This window comes from Lissotriton helveticus, chromosome 8 (assembly GCF_964261635.1).
Source record: "Lissotriton helveticus chromosome 8, aLisHel1.1, whole genome shotgun sequence".
Classification (NCBI taxonomy): domain Eukaryota; kingdom Metazoa; phylum Chordata; class Amphibia; order Caudata; family Salamandridae; genus Lissotriton; species Lissotriton helveticus.
In genome coordinates this window covers 1,221,190,234-1,221,203,484 of record NC_136069.1, presented here as the reverse complement: position 1 = coordinate 1,221,203,484, position 13,251 = coordinate 1,221,190,234, and the positions used below count along the sequence as shown (strand labels likewise).

Sequence of the window (13,251 nt, the reverse complement as noted above, 5' to 3'; positions counted from 1 at the left end):
TTTTTTTATAAAATTTGCTAAATAAAACCGCGGGCAATGATGATTGCAAAGACTGATCATCGCATGGGCAATGGCATAGCACTTTTGACCAGTTGTTTATCTCAGGAAAACTTATCAGGAGATGAATGTTCCCAAATCTAAGTAGGGTCAAAACATATCTATCGTACTCTCTTAGATTATAAGGTATAAACGGCTGTATAGGGTAAGTAGTTAAAATCAATTAGTGCCGTTGCACTGTTCGTTTATTTGCTTCTAGGATAAATCTATTTGCCTCCAGGTGGGTCATACCAATTATTTTAAACACCTTCCTGGAGACAGATTTTATGGATTCTGGGGAATTATAATATTCAGGGTGCCCAAGGTCGTACATGAAGTTTTTTACGTATTTTATCCAGGCGATCTTAGTGCCTGGTCCAACTTCATGCTTTAATGATATCTTGGTTAATACCAGTTTTAGTAGAAGTCCAAATCCTATGCCATAATAGAGCAGGCTGAGCTTTAATAATATCTGCAATATATGGAACACCAAGTTCACTATGCCAATTGTAAACCGAAGTACTAGCTGGGACTGCCAGGAGAAACTTAAAAAGGCATTTTCAACACTCTGAATGGGTTGGGAGTCTTGAAACCCCCACACGCCCGCCCCATAAGTAGCCATAGTCACACATTTAGCTTGATAGATCTGGAGGAGCAGCACTGGAGGCCTTCTACCCAATTTCTTTGCAAAATTGGCCACAGCTGCAGTCAATTTCATGAAAAGTAGACTCCTACTTTCGATGGTCGAAGCCAGGAATCCTTAGAATCTAACAAGATACCTAAATATGAAAATATCTTGGTAGATTCTACCCTGCTTCCCCCTATGGACATGCTCTTACATTTCAGGCTTCCCTTCCCAAACGTCATTATGTAGGTTTTTGTGGCGTTCAATTTTAGGCTAAGATTGTCCATAAATGCAGTAAAGGTGGAAAGTGCCTTTTGTAGGCCTATCTGTGTACGGGCCATCAACACTGCATCATCCGCATACAGAAGGGTAGCTATTGGGCATTTCTTAATATATGGTTAGTCCTTTACCTTTTCCACCATCACTTGTTCCAAGGCATTTGTATATAAAGTGAACAAGAACTCAGCCAGGACGCAGCCCTTTCTAACCCCCCTTTCCACCTTAAAAGGTGCAGTGTATTCTCCCCTAGTTCAATATTGGATGTTGTAGGAGAGTAGGGTCTGCAATCCTATGATCACCCAGATTTTTGCTTTTTGCTTCACTGGTTTACGACTTTCCCTGGCTGTGGGCCTGCTAATCAGACCCACAGCCTAGCTGTTCTCTCTAATCCAAATTGTACCCAGGTACTGAATTGGCACTGGGCCCTCTCAAGTCCCTGTAACCAGGGCTGAGGTGCACCCAGAAGTCTCCCAGGGGCTGCAGCATGTATTATGCCACCCCTGGACTGACTAACTAAATCTGACACAACTGGCTGCACAACAGCTGGGGCAAGGAGGTGTAAACACCCTTTGCTTTAGATATAGTATTCCTATATCTAAACCTAAATGGACACACAGATCTCCTATCAGTCACTCCTATGGCAGGCCTTAACAATCCTGAAGGCAGAGTGCTTGGAATCGTGTGAGATAGTGCTCTGGCATGAGCTGAGCCTGTCTGCGGCTTTCGGGATCTATCCCTTAGCCGTTTCCATGATATCGCATACCATATACTCTTAAGTGCATTATAATCCTCGCGGTTATATGCCAACTCTGGTATCGCTTTATCAAAACATGTCGAGTAAGGTGTCATACGAATTGGAATACTAACCCCTCGCCAATTCTGGCGACGGGGTTAGCATTCCACCCTTCTAGAGGGACACGACATGGATGTAACCTGTAACCCCGGTTAAAGTCAGACAGAGCCTTAGCATCCACAAAATGGATGCTGCCACCGAGACACAAGTCTGCCCTCCTGCTGCTGGGAGTCCTCCCAGAGCAGGAGGCAAGGACAAAGGGTTTCCTGCCAGGGGCGGTGCCAGCACCGTCCCAGACAGGGTTTTTGTGTATTCCAGGTAGGCAGGGCTACAGAGGAAGGTGACTGCAAGTGGCACCCCGGTGCTCACTGTGCATAGGCCGGCTTGAACCAGTTCCAGGGGCACACCAGCCCCTGAGCTGGGGAAAGCCCGCCAAAGGAGAGGGGTGTAACCACCCCCCTCCTGGTCCCACCCATAGGGCAGGACTTAGTCGCGTGCCAGCCCCCTTTTCCAAGATAAAGGTAGGAGCAGGCCCCCTTCCAAATTAGATCAACTTTGGAATCAAGACACGACTTTCTACGAAAGGACATCAAGATTTCTTCTTCAAGATTCTCCCTTGTGACTAAGGAGTAGTCACCCTGCATCCGCAGGCACCATCTTAAGAACACTGCGGTCTGCTGCAAGTCCTTCCTCCAGAATCTGACTGCCCAGCTCGACGAGAACCGGCTTCCCTGGCACCTCTGACCTCTACCCCCCTCTACAGCTAAGCTGAGAACCGTGGGTGCGACGAGACCTCGAGGGACCGGCCATCTTCAAGACTGCACGACTTCTTTCCAGCACGACCGCCGAGGGATCCTCTGGTGAGTGCTTTGGGGTCCGAGAAGCCCCGACCCTGAGCAGCCCCAGCACCGAAGTTCAGCCTCCCAGCATCTCCACGATCTGCGTGGGGCCCTTCTGCTTTTTGCTGCTCACCGCGTTGTTTGGCTACTAGCCCGCTGGCTTGTGGCTTTCTTAACGACGCCCGACGACATCACTGTTGCTGGTCTGGTTGCTCCAGACTGGCCCTTGCTCCCTTCCAAGAGAGGAGCACCCCGGACCCTCCTGGTCCACTCCAGACGCCATTTTAGGTCCACCGCGTGGGCTTGAATTTGCCAAGACTTGTTGCCCCAATCCTGGGTCCAGCGACGTCGAGAGCATCATCCATCGTGGGACAGCTCGTCCCTCCATCCTGGTCGCCGACAACGCCTCCTGGTCCGTGAGACTACAGAGCCCAGCGTCGCCCACTCACCTAGCCGAGGTGACTACCATCCGGTGCCCTCCTGGTGCCACCTGACTACTGGCTAGTAGTCACGAACTTGGTCCCCTCTGCTTTCAGGTGTCATCTATCTTCGATCCAGGCTTGGATCACCCGAACAATCTTCACTGGTCGCCTGCCAGCAACTCCTTTCCTTCAGGCTCCTGGTTCGTCAACGGAGAATCCCGACGTCTTTTCAGACCTATGCAGCTGCAGCCCCCGGGCTAGGTAACTTCGGCATTTCGGTGCCTCAGCATAGCCTCACTATCCAAGGGTCCAGATCCACTTTCGTTTTTGACCTACCTAGTCGGGTTCGCCCGAGAACACTAACTTTGTGAATTCTAGCTTCCATAGACTTTGTCCCGCATCCCGCGTGAGAGTGCACACTCTGCACCCGAGTTCCCTAGGCCTCCTGCTAGTAATCTAAAGGTTCAGTAGTCCAGCCCTAGCGATCCCAAAGCCTCTGAGAATCGTTACTTACCTGCTAGTAATTCGCATTCCACTTTTGTAGTATATGGTTTTTCGTGCCCCTCGGGCATTTGTGTAATTTGTGCGACTTGAAGTATTTTTATAAGAGTTTTGTTGTGTGCTTAGCTCCCTGTCTCATAAAGAGCCAGGGTAGTCTTGTTATAAATAAATACACTGTTTATTTTCATAACAACTTGTGTGGTGTCCTTTCACTGGGTGTTCAAGGGGTAATGTGATGGTGAAACAGCTGGCTTAACACGCCCTCTAGAGTCTTAGCCTTAGACTGCTCGTATCCATGCTACTAGGATAGCTGGTCTATAAGGTTGACTTACAACCAATCATCAATAAGGGTTGTTTGGACTGATACATAGTGATCACTAGAATAGTGAGCACTGCATATCAGGCCAACTTCTCACAGATGTTGACTGTTGCCCCGCTATACAACTGTCTCAGGAACAGTGCCAGCGGGGGTCCACCCCATATCAGTTAAAATGACCCATAGTTTACTGTGTATAACACAGTCGAAAGCGGCTGTGAGGTCAATGAATGCTATGTAAAACCTCTGTTTTAGCCTGAATGTATTTTCCTGTTAAAATACTAAGATTAAGAGCTTGCTCCCTAGTGCTCAGTGCCTGCCTGAAACCATAAAATATTTTTTTCTTCTGCCCAATCTTGGAGCCGGTTTAAAACAATCCGCCCTGCTACCTTCATCAAAGAGTCCAATACAGATATTAGACAGTAGACTTGGACCAGGTCTTAATAATACCCTCCGAGCAATAAGCATGCAGCACCCGTGTCAATAAAGTAGCCCAGAGGGGCAGATTTGATTTAAAAATGTCAATTGGCACACCGTCTGGGCCATGAGCCTTGCCGCCCTTGCTCTTGTTGATTGCACCAATGACCTCGTCGTTTGTAAAGTAAGGATCTAAAGGAGGTATTTTATGGGAACTGGTTCCCTGCTGGCTACAGGGGGACATTAAACGTACTTCATCTGTGTAAGAATTATAGACCTTAGCAAAAAAGTCCACCCATTGCTTTTCATCGATCGCAACCTCAATCGACGGTTTCTTAGGGGCAGTAAAAAAGGGAGCATTCACCGCCAGCCAAAAGGCGGCACTATCTTTGTTCCGTGAGACTTCATAAAGGGTGGCCCAAGCATTCTCTTTTGACTCCTTTTTGCGTGTTTTTAATGCTTGGTTATATTCCCTCCGGCACTCACGAATTTCCACATTGTCCCGTACAGATTTATGACGAACCGCCTTTAGTTTAGTGTAGGCTTTTGTGCATTTTGTAACCAACCAACCCTGGCTGTGTGTTTGTGCTCCTTTACCCTCCACCCTAAGTAGATTATGTATTTCCAATGTAAGTTGAGAAAAAGCTTCTAGCATAATATTGTAGGGACTGGATTCCTCTAAACAAGTTAAAATAGATTTATAGCACTTGATCACAATTTGTTTAGTGATCTCTATAGGTTCGCAACTGGACCGGCGCAATGTATATCCGTTAATCTTCCCCAACGATAAATTCTAGGCCCAATGTACTTGACTACTATTTTGGTTCTACCTGCTGGTTGGGAGTTCTAGACTTAGAGTCAGTGCGAGATGGTCGCTTATTGCGTTCTTATGGGTTATGAGCTTATTCATGACTGTAAGAATAACCAACTCCATTGAGTGTGCAGGTCTAAAACCCAGCCTGATGGGGGTCGAGGTATTGGGAGTGTTCAGTGAAGGAGCTGAGGCAACTCGCTACATGAGCCTCTAGACTTTTGCCTAAGTAGGGCAACATGGAGATAGGACGATAGTTGCTAAGGGCCAAGGGATCAGAACACGTTTTTTTAAAGATTGGGATGATTTCCGCATCTTTAAATATATTTGCAAATATACCCTGCTTAAGAGAGTTGTTTAGGAGCGAAAGCGGGACCCAGACAGGTTAGAAAAGCTTCATGTAATATGTAGGGGGGCAACAATCAGTGGCGGAACCGGAACCGGCCTTCCTCAGCAGGCCAACAAAAGATTCCCTACAGATTGGAGGGATCTGATCAAGGAGAAGAGGGTTTCTGCAAATGAGCGGAAAGTATGTTGGAGAAGTATTGGTGGGTATGCTAGACTTAATAGTGACAATGTTTTCAATATAATAGGAGTTGAGCGAGTCACATAGGGTTTGAAAAGGGACAGGTTTCACCATGACTCTATCAGACTTGGATAGCTCATCTAATATAGAGAAGATATCTTTAGGCTTATTCGCTGAGTTTAAATCTTGTTGGAAAAATTATCCGCCTTAGTTTGTAGAATGGCGTTTTAATATTCTTTCACCTGAGTTAGGAATATATCTATCTTATCTGGCGAGTAATGGCGTCTCCAGTTACGTTCTGCTTGATGTAGGGCACATTTTTCTAATTGTAAATCATCAGAAAACCAATGTTGGGCATCATGAGATCTCATTGTGAGCAGTTAGCCTGGCATATGATGTCCACTAGTTCTAGTGAGCACCTTGTACCGGTCTAATCGACCCTTATTGATGGTGATTGTAAAGTCAACCTTATAGAAAGCTATCCTAGTGGTAGCATGAACCAGCAGTCTTCAGGCTAAGACTTCAGTAGGCGAGGTAAGCAAGTTGTTTTACCATGTATAATCCCTTGAATACCAAATGAAAGGACACCACCCAAGGTATATATCAAATATATATGTATTTAATCTAAACACAACCCCTCTGCACTCTTTATGAGGTCAGAGGTAAAAATACAATACAAGTCACACAGTTAATACACAATAAGCTGCACAGTATATGTTATGCCCTGGGGGCCTCACTAACCATAATAAGAAAGTGGTATAAGTACCACATGAGAGTTAGAAAGGAGGCCTAGGGCCTGTAGAATCGCCGGGGCTACACTAAGCAACCAAAGGTTAGGAAGTAGGAGACCCACGGGAGCCCTGTGCAGTGTCTAAACACAGGCGCGGGTTCCCATTGACTTTCTATGGAGTTCATAAAAGTTACAAAGTTGCGGTTTAAGGACACTTCCAGATGGACTAGGATGAAACCCTTTTAAACTAGGACACTTCGAGAGTCAAGACCCACGGGAGCAACGGAGTACTCGTGTTACCTCACCCATAGAAGCCGGGTGCATTGGTGTCTTTTTGTGTCGGGTTTCGGCATCGTTTTCTATGGAGAGCTGCAAAGAAGTGCTGCGGGCGACCAGAGGAAAAGTGTCCGGGTGGATCCAAGGGTGGATCGGAGATGAGAAGAACCTAAAAGCAGAGGGGACAGAGTCTGGGTCACTAGCCAGTGACAAAGAAGGAACCAGGAAGGAACCAGGCGATGTCGGGTTCTTTAAGGTGAAGAAGGTGAGTTTGTCTTTTCAGCCACAAGGTCCAGGAGGCATGGACGATGACTATTAGCTGGATTCGAGCTGTCCCACGATGGATCTACATGACTGCAGCGTCGGTATCCGGATCGGACCCAACAAGCATAGGCAACCGCAACCGACGCAGGATGTTGAGATTGGCTCTTACAGACCAGCAAGGTCTGTGGCGCTTCTCCCTTTGAGGGAAGCTGGAGCAAGCCTTGAGCAACCAGGAAAGCAAAGGAAATTCAAGATGGCTTCTTCAGGGGGCTCACTAGTCAATGGGCAAGGAACCAGGAAGACGCGTCGAGCACAAGTGTGAAGGCAGGGCCCACGGGACACTCGCGGATTATGGGGGCCGGGGCTTAGGTACAAATATGCTCGGGGCTGGGGATTCTCGTACCCCAATGCACAACTTACTGAGGCTTCAGGAAAGGAGTGCAGTTAGCAAAATGCAGGATGTCCAAGATGTCCAGTCCCACGTCTCCCGTGTTTCAGCTTTGCTGTGGATGCGGGTCGTAGTCAGAGAAGTCTGGAAGTCCAGTTCTTGAGACGCAGAGTTTTCGGGTTCCGACGGGAGCCTTGAAACTACAGACTGGAGAAGTTACTGTTGGTGCCTGTTTGCGCAAGGTGGTCACTCCTTGACAACAAGGGAGATGTCTTCCGTCTTCTAGTCAGAATGGAACGTCGAAGGTCCAAGATATGTCTGACAAAGATTCGTCCAGGATAATCTAACGTCCTGGGGACACAGCTCCTATATTAAGGATGGGAGCTGGAATACCTGACTAGGTCCCTCCTATGGGTGGACCTGAGAAGGGGTGGTTACACCTAAGCATGGGCGGATTTTACGAATTGGCAATCCGCGAACTTGCGTATTTACGGATTCGCAATCCGCAAAATCTGCGAACTCTCGCAATTTTTTTTTGTGTTCGCAAGGATTTCTGCCAGTTCGCGAGGGTTCTGTACCAGTTCGCAATTGCGAACTTACTTGTCGGCTCACAACGGCCGCGACTATGTTGTTTCTACATCTGGTTCATCATCACAGGTTCACAGCACCCTCTGTTTCACCACTGCCACCCTCTGGTACACCCATGCCACCCTCTGGTACATCACTGCCACCCTCTGGTTGGTTTATCACTGTAGATTATGGGGGTGAAAAAAAGCAAGCACACCTGCCCTGCTTCAACTGACATGAATTAATTTGGGGTTGATTAATGTGTCACTGAATTTAAACTTCCAGTCTGGCTGGCACCTGCTTCCTTATCTGTAATTTGCTGAACTCTGAAGGGGCCCCTCAGGAATCACTACAGGGAATGGTTACTAATGATAAGATTGAACTTTTGCACCTGCTGAGTGCTTTCAGTTTTGTCTGTAATTGCTTTCTGTTGCAGTGTAATTTTTTTAACAGGACCTTTGTTGTATACTTGTAGCTATTCTCTGAGCCTGCTGTGAGGGTCAGAGCAGGGTCATAGAATAGTTGCAAGTAGGCAAATGAACTCTGAAGGGGCCCCTCAGGAAGCACTACAGGGAATGGTTACTAATGACAAGATTTAACTTTTGCACCTGCTGAGTGCTTTCAGTTTTGCAAAAATCCAAATATCCAGCAGCATCCACAAAAGTAATCCTTCCAGGTCAAGATCCAAATCAAAGTGACCAGCACATGAAGAAAGCACTGGGAGGAGCCTGGTGGACAGGAACAGGAAGTTGGAGACTGTGGGGCACTTCCTTCCTCCCACCCCCACCCCCCAAAATGGACTCCTTGCAAAGAAAAAGTGCAGGCAAATGTCAACCTGAGGAGTTATTCTGATAAAAATCATAACTTTCAAGGTTTATGTTGCCTGCTGGTGGATTTCTTGTGCGAAATTGCAAATTTTGCAATCTCGCAATTGCGAGATTGTCGCTGCCCGCCGCATCTACGTGTTCGCAAGTATTTACTCCCGCGAAATTGTATAGTATTCTAGTTGGCAAGTGCGACCAAGCAAAAAATCCGCTTCGCACGGATTTTACGAATTTTCGGCAAGTTCGCGAGAGTTCGCGGATTGCGAATTTACCGAAAATCCGCAAAATCCGCGAGCGGAACGGATTTTACGCCCATGCTTAGTTACACCCCTTGTCCAGTTTCGCGCCAGAGCTAGGACTGGAGTGCCCCAGCAACTGGTGTGAACCGGGTTATGCATGGAGCACCTTGTGTGCCCCAGGCAGTCTCTAGATGCATTCACTGAATGCAAACCTCCCTGCCCCAATACACAAAACCCCTGTCTGGGGTGGTGCTGGCACCTCCCTGGACAGGAAACCTATTGTCCAGGCCACCCTTGCTGGAGTTTCCCCCAACAACAGGAGGTCAGACGGTGTGTCTGTGGAAGCAGCATCCATTTTGTGATGCTGAGGCTCTGTTTAACTTTAACCGGGTAAAACAGTAAAATACATGTCTTTTCCCTCTAGAAGGGTGGAATGCTACCCCTGCCGCCAGAATTGGGGGGGGCGGGGTAGTATTCCAAAGTGTTTGACAACTTACACGACATGTTTTGATAAAGCCAAACCAAAGTTAGCATTAAACGCGAGGATTATAATGCACTTAAGAGTATATGGTATGGCTATATCATAGAACAGCTATAAGGAGATGGTTCCGAAAGCTGCAGAGGGGCTCAGCTCATGCTAGAGCACCCTCTCACATAAAAACCAAGCACTCTGCCTCCAGGATTGTCGAGGCCTACCATAGGAGTGGCTTATAGGTGTATATGTGGCTATATGTAAAGGTAGATATTGGTATACTATATCTAAGTAAGGGGTGATTACACCACCTTACCCAGGCTGTGTGAACAGACCTGTGGTGTCAGTTTGGAACTCAAACCAGGGGTGACACAATACATGCTGCAGCCCCTGGTAGGCCTAGGGTGCATCTATGACCTATGGTACACTATACAGGGGCTCACAAGGGTGACCCAGTAACCAATCGGGTATGCACCTAAAGTGCATGGAATCAATCTAGAGAGAAAACAGCTGGGCTGTGGGTCTGATTAGCAGGCCCACAGCCACATTAAAGTTAAAAAACCAGAGAATCACAGCAAAAAGTGAGGGTGACCATAGGAAGCAGACCCTACTCTCCTACACTCATGATCTTGGTTTTCTTGATAGGAGCGTCCCTTTCACTAGCAGATTCAAGCCATATATTGATACTTTCTGCTTGATTGTGAAGTGACTCCTGTTCTAGCAGGGCCATGGTAGTCAGCAGCGAGCAAAGTCGCCTATATTGCCATAGCCATTAAGCAGTAAGCAACTCCTGAGGCGGAAGCCGGGAGCTTTTATTTTCACTTATAAAAATTTACTTGCGCCGCATTCTGCACTAGAGCACTTTTTTAATCTCCACGCAAGTCGGACAAACTGCATTGCCGCCTCCAGCTTACCCGCGTCTGACGATTTAGGATCAGCCCAGGGGACGCTGTTACACCACTAGGAACTCCGCCCAATCACCGCCGCCATCTTGGGAGGAATCGGAGCGGGCAGCGGGCTAGTGCACAAGTTACTACTTGTGTAACGATATATCTGTAAGAGACATTAGTTAGTGATAGATTCCTTACCTTAGAATATCCCCAGGCGTCAGACTGGATCCGGAAATTTTTGCGTAGCAGTACCCTTGCGCGTCGGTAGGCGTCGTCTACGGCTCCGCGTCCGTCGTCGGCACCGTGATGACGTCGTCGGAGTACTTAGACGCCGCCTCCGGGTGCTGACGTCAGTTCTTAGACACAGCTTTTCCGCGCCAGAAGCGCTGAGCCATGTTAAAAACCAACACTGGTGCCATTGAAACTAGGGCCCTGAAAGGGGATGACCTTAACCCTAGATATCGGTTCGCAGAACGGGGAGGATGGGTAGGTCGGTAAGGAATCTATCACTAACTAATTTCTCTTACAGATATATCGTTACACAAGTAGTAACTTGTGCATCTGAAAGAGACACGTTAGTGATAGATTCCTTTCCTTAGAATAGATACCCCAGCAATACCAACCCCGGTGGTGGGTCTGTGAACCAATAATCACACCAGAAAGTCCTGGAGGACGGAACGGCCAAAGAAGCCATCCCTCCGGACTTGACTGCCCAGGCAGTAGTGCCTTGCAAACGTGTGCAGCGAGGCCCACGTAGCTGCCTGGCAAATGTCCTGCAAGGGCACTCCCCGGCCCAGGGCAGTCGTAGTCACCGTGGCTCGGGTGGATTGAGCCCGCAATCCAACAGGAGGCTCCTTTTTAGCCAAGGAGTAACATGCCTGGATACACAAGATGATCCACCGAGAGATGGTCCGCTTGTGCACCGCTTTCCCCTTCTTAGCGCCCACGTAACCAACAAAGAGTTGGTCATCCACCCGGAACTGGCGTGTGCGATCCAAGTAGAATGAAAGCGCACGTTTTGGGTCCAGGCGGTGGAGCCGCTCTTTCTCTTTAGAGGGATGGGGTGGCGGAAAGAAGGTGGGCAAGGTGATAGACTGCCTGTTAGAAACGGGACCCCCGGCCGGCCAAAGCTCACGCCAAAGTCAGTCAGGGATCATCATTTCTAAGTCAGGGCAAGGGAGTTACACACCAAGATAACCCCTGCTCACCCTCTAGGTAACGTGACGCGAGCAGCAAGGCTAATCTCGGAGGCGATGTGTAAAGCGTTTGCGCGCGCACCCCAGCAACAACCCCCAAGGCCCACCACAAAGGAAACTCCACACAAGGTTATATCAAAAATAGCCTTTGTATTATAATAAAAACACATTAGATAATAAACACACACTTTACACTGTGCCAACAGGCACGGGCAAGATTTACAAGGGATTATGTACAGGACAGGGCCACCTGGACCACTGTCAGGGGAATGCACTTTTAGAATTAGCACTTGTTGTAGGTATAACACTTAGTACATAAACATATAATGACTGTAGCACCAAAATAGTAAATATAGCACACAACCAGTAATTACTGGTAAAGGGTAAATACCTCCTACGCAACCCTAAACACTGTAGGAAAATCACACAGGGAACTAGGACCTTATTATCAGGACCTATAGGACATAAACAATCACCTAAGCAAGTCACATTTAGCAAAGGTAATGGGACATCAACAATCCTCTAAGCAGGTCACTTTTAGCAAAGGGGAAGAACATACAATAATCACCCAAGCAGGTCACTTTTAGCAAAGGTAATACAACATAAACAATCCTCTAAGCAGGTCACTTTTAGCAAAGGGGATAAAACATAAAACACATTGCACATGAGGCATTAAAACACATTCAGAGGTGCAGGTACAACATTTGTGCAGGAATCAAATTATCAAGTAAACCATAAATTGCGCAAGGTGCACATGGCACAACACTAGAACTGTTCCCCAGGCCAACTGGCCTCGCAAGGGCTCAAATGCCCTGAGTCCAAATGTCAGGGAGGCTGCGCAGGCAGCACAGAACACAAGCCTAAACGTGGCAACTGGCCACTAAGTGCTGGACAGTTGTAAATACTGGAGGGCCAACGTTGGAGCCTCGTAGGCTCAAGAACAAGGGGGTGGAACACCACGTGGGAGCCTCGCTGGGCTCTAACCAACACTTATGTCCCCTAAGAGCCTCTCTGGGCTCGCAAAGCAAATAGGCACTATAGAGCTTCAGCGCTCTAAAACAATGAAATGCCCCCAGAGCCTCCTGTGGGCTCGCAAAAGCACTGTGGGCGCAAGAGCCTCTCCGGGCTCAAAGAACAGGAACTGGCACCCGAGCCTCGCCGGGCTCGTCAAACAACTACGGACGGGGGGAGCCTCTGGGCTCGAAATACACAAGTTGCCCCCAGGAGCCTCGGGGCTCCTAATCAAATATGCGGGGTTGTTGGAGTCCCTCACGGGGGACTCAGAGGCAAATGCAAATGCCCCCAAGAGCCTCAACCAGCTCTACACTCCGGAGGGGAGGGGCGGGCACCGGCAATGTGCCCCGACGCCCTCCTCCCTGATTCTACACACCAGGGCCCCACTCAGCGGGTCTCTGTCAGGCGGCGGCTCTGCTCTCGGGCTGCGGGGCTCTCCCTTCACTCGGGGAGCCTCGCGGCCCGACTTCTCCGATGCGCTGGGTCCTGCGGTGCTTCCTGCCTCTCAGGCAGACGGCCAATCGGAGCGCGAGTCGCCCGGCGAGCCTCCCGCGGCCCTAGCCAATGGCAGCGCGGCTCTCCGGGTGACGTCAGCGACTGCTCTCTCTCTCAGTCCCGGTGCTACGGCGGGGACTTCAACACGGGGCAATGCCGGGTGGGCACCGGCTCGTTTAGAATAGCAATAAATCGAGGTGGGCACTCGATAATTAAATATTGACAACAGCAAATTCAGCAAAGGCCGGGTGGGCACCGGCTGGACAACTAGAGCGCTCCAAAGCTCTAAAGGCAGAATCAAGCGCTACTGAGTGCTGGGGTCAAGATAAAG

At 48.6% G+C, this 13,251-nt stretch overlaps 1 protein-coding gene across 14 annotated transcripts in view; it reads right to left on the bottom strand.

Moving 5' to 3' along the window:
• The window catches only part of LOC144773261 (uncharacterized), a 7,170,044-nt gene that overhangs the window by 4,310,351 nt on the left and 2,846,442 nt on the right, over positions 1–13,251 (bottom strand). The gene's annotated exons all lie outside the window — the stretch shown is intronic.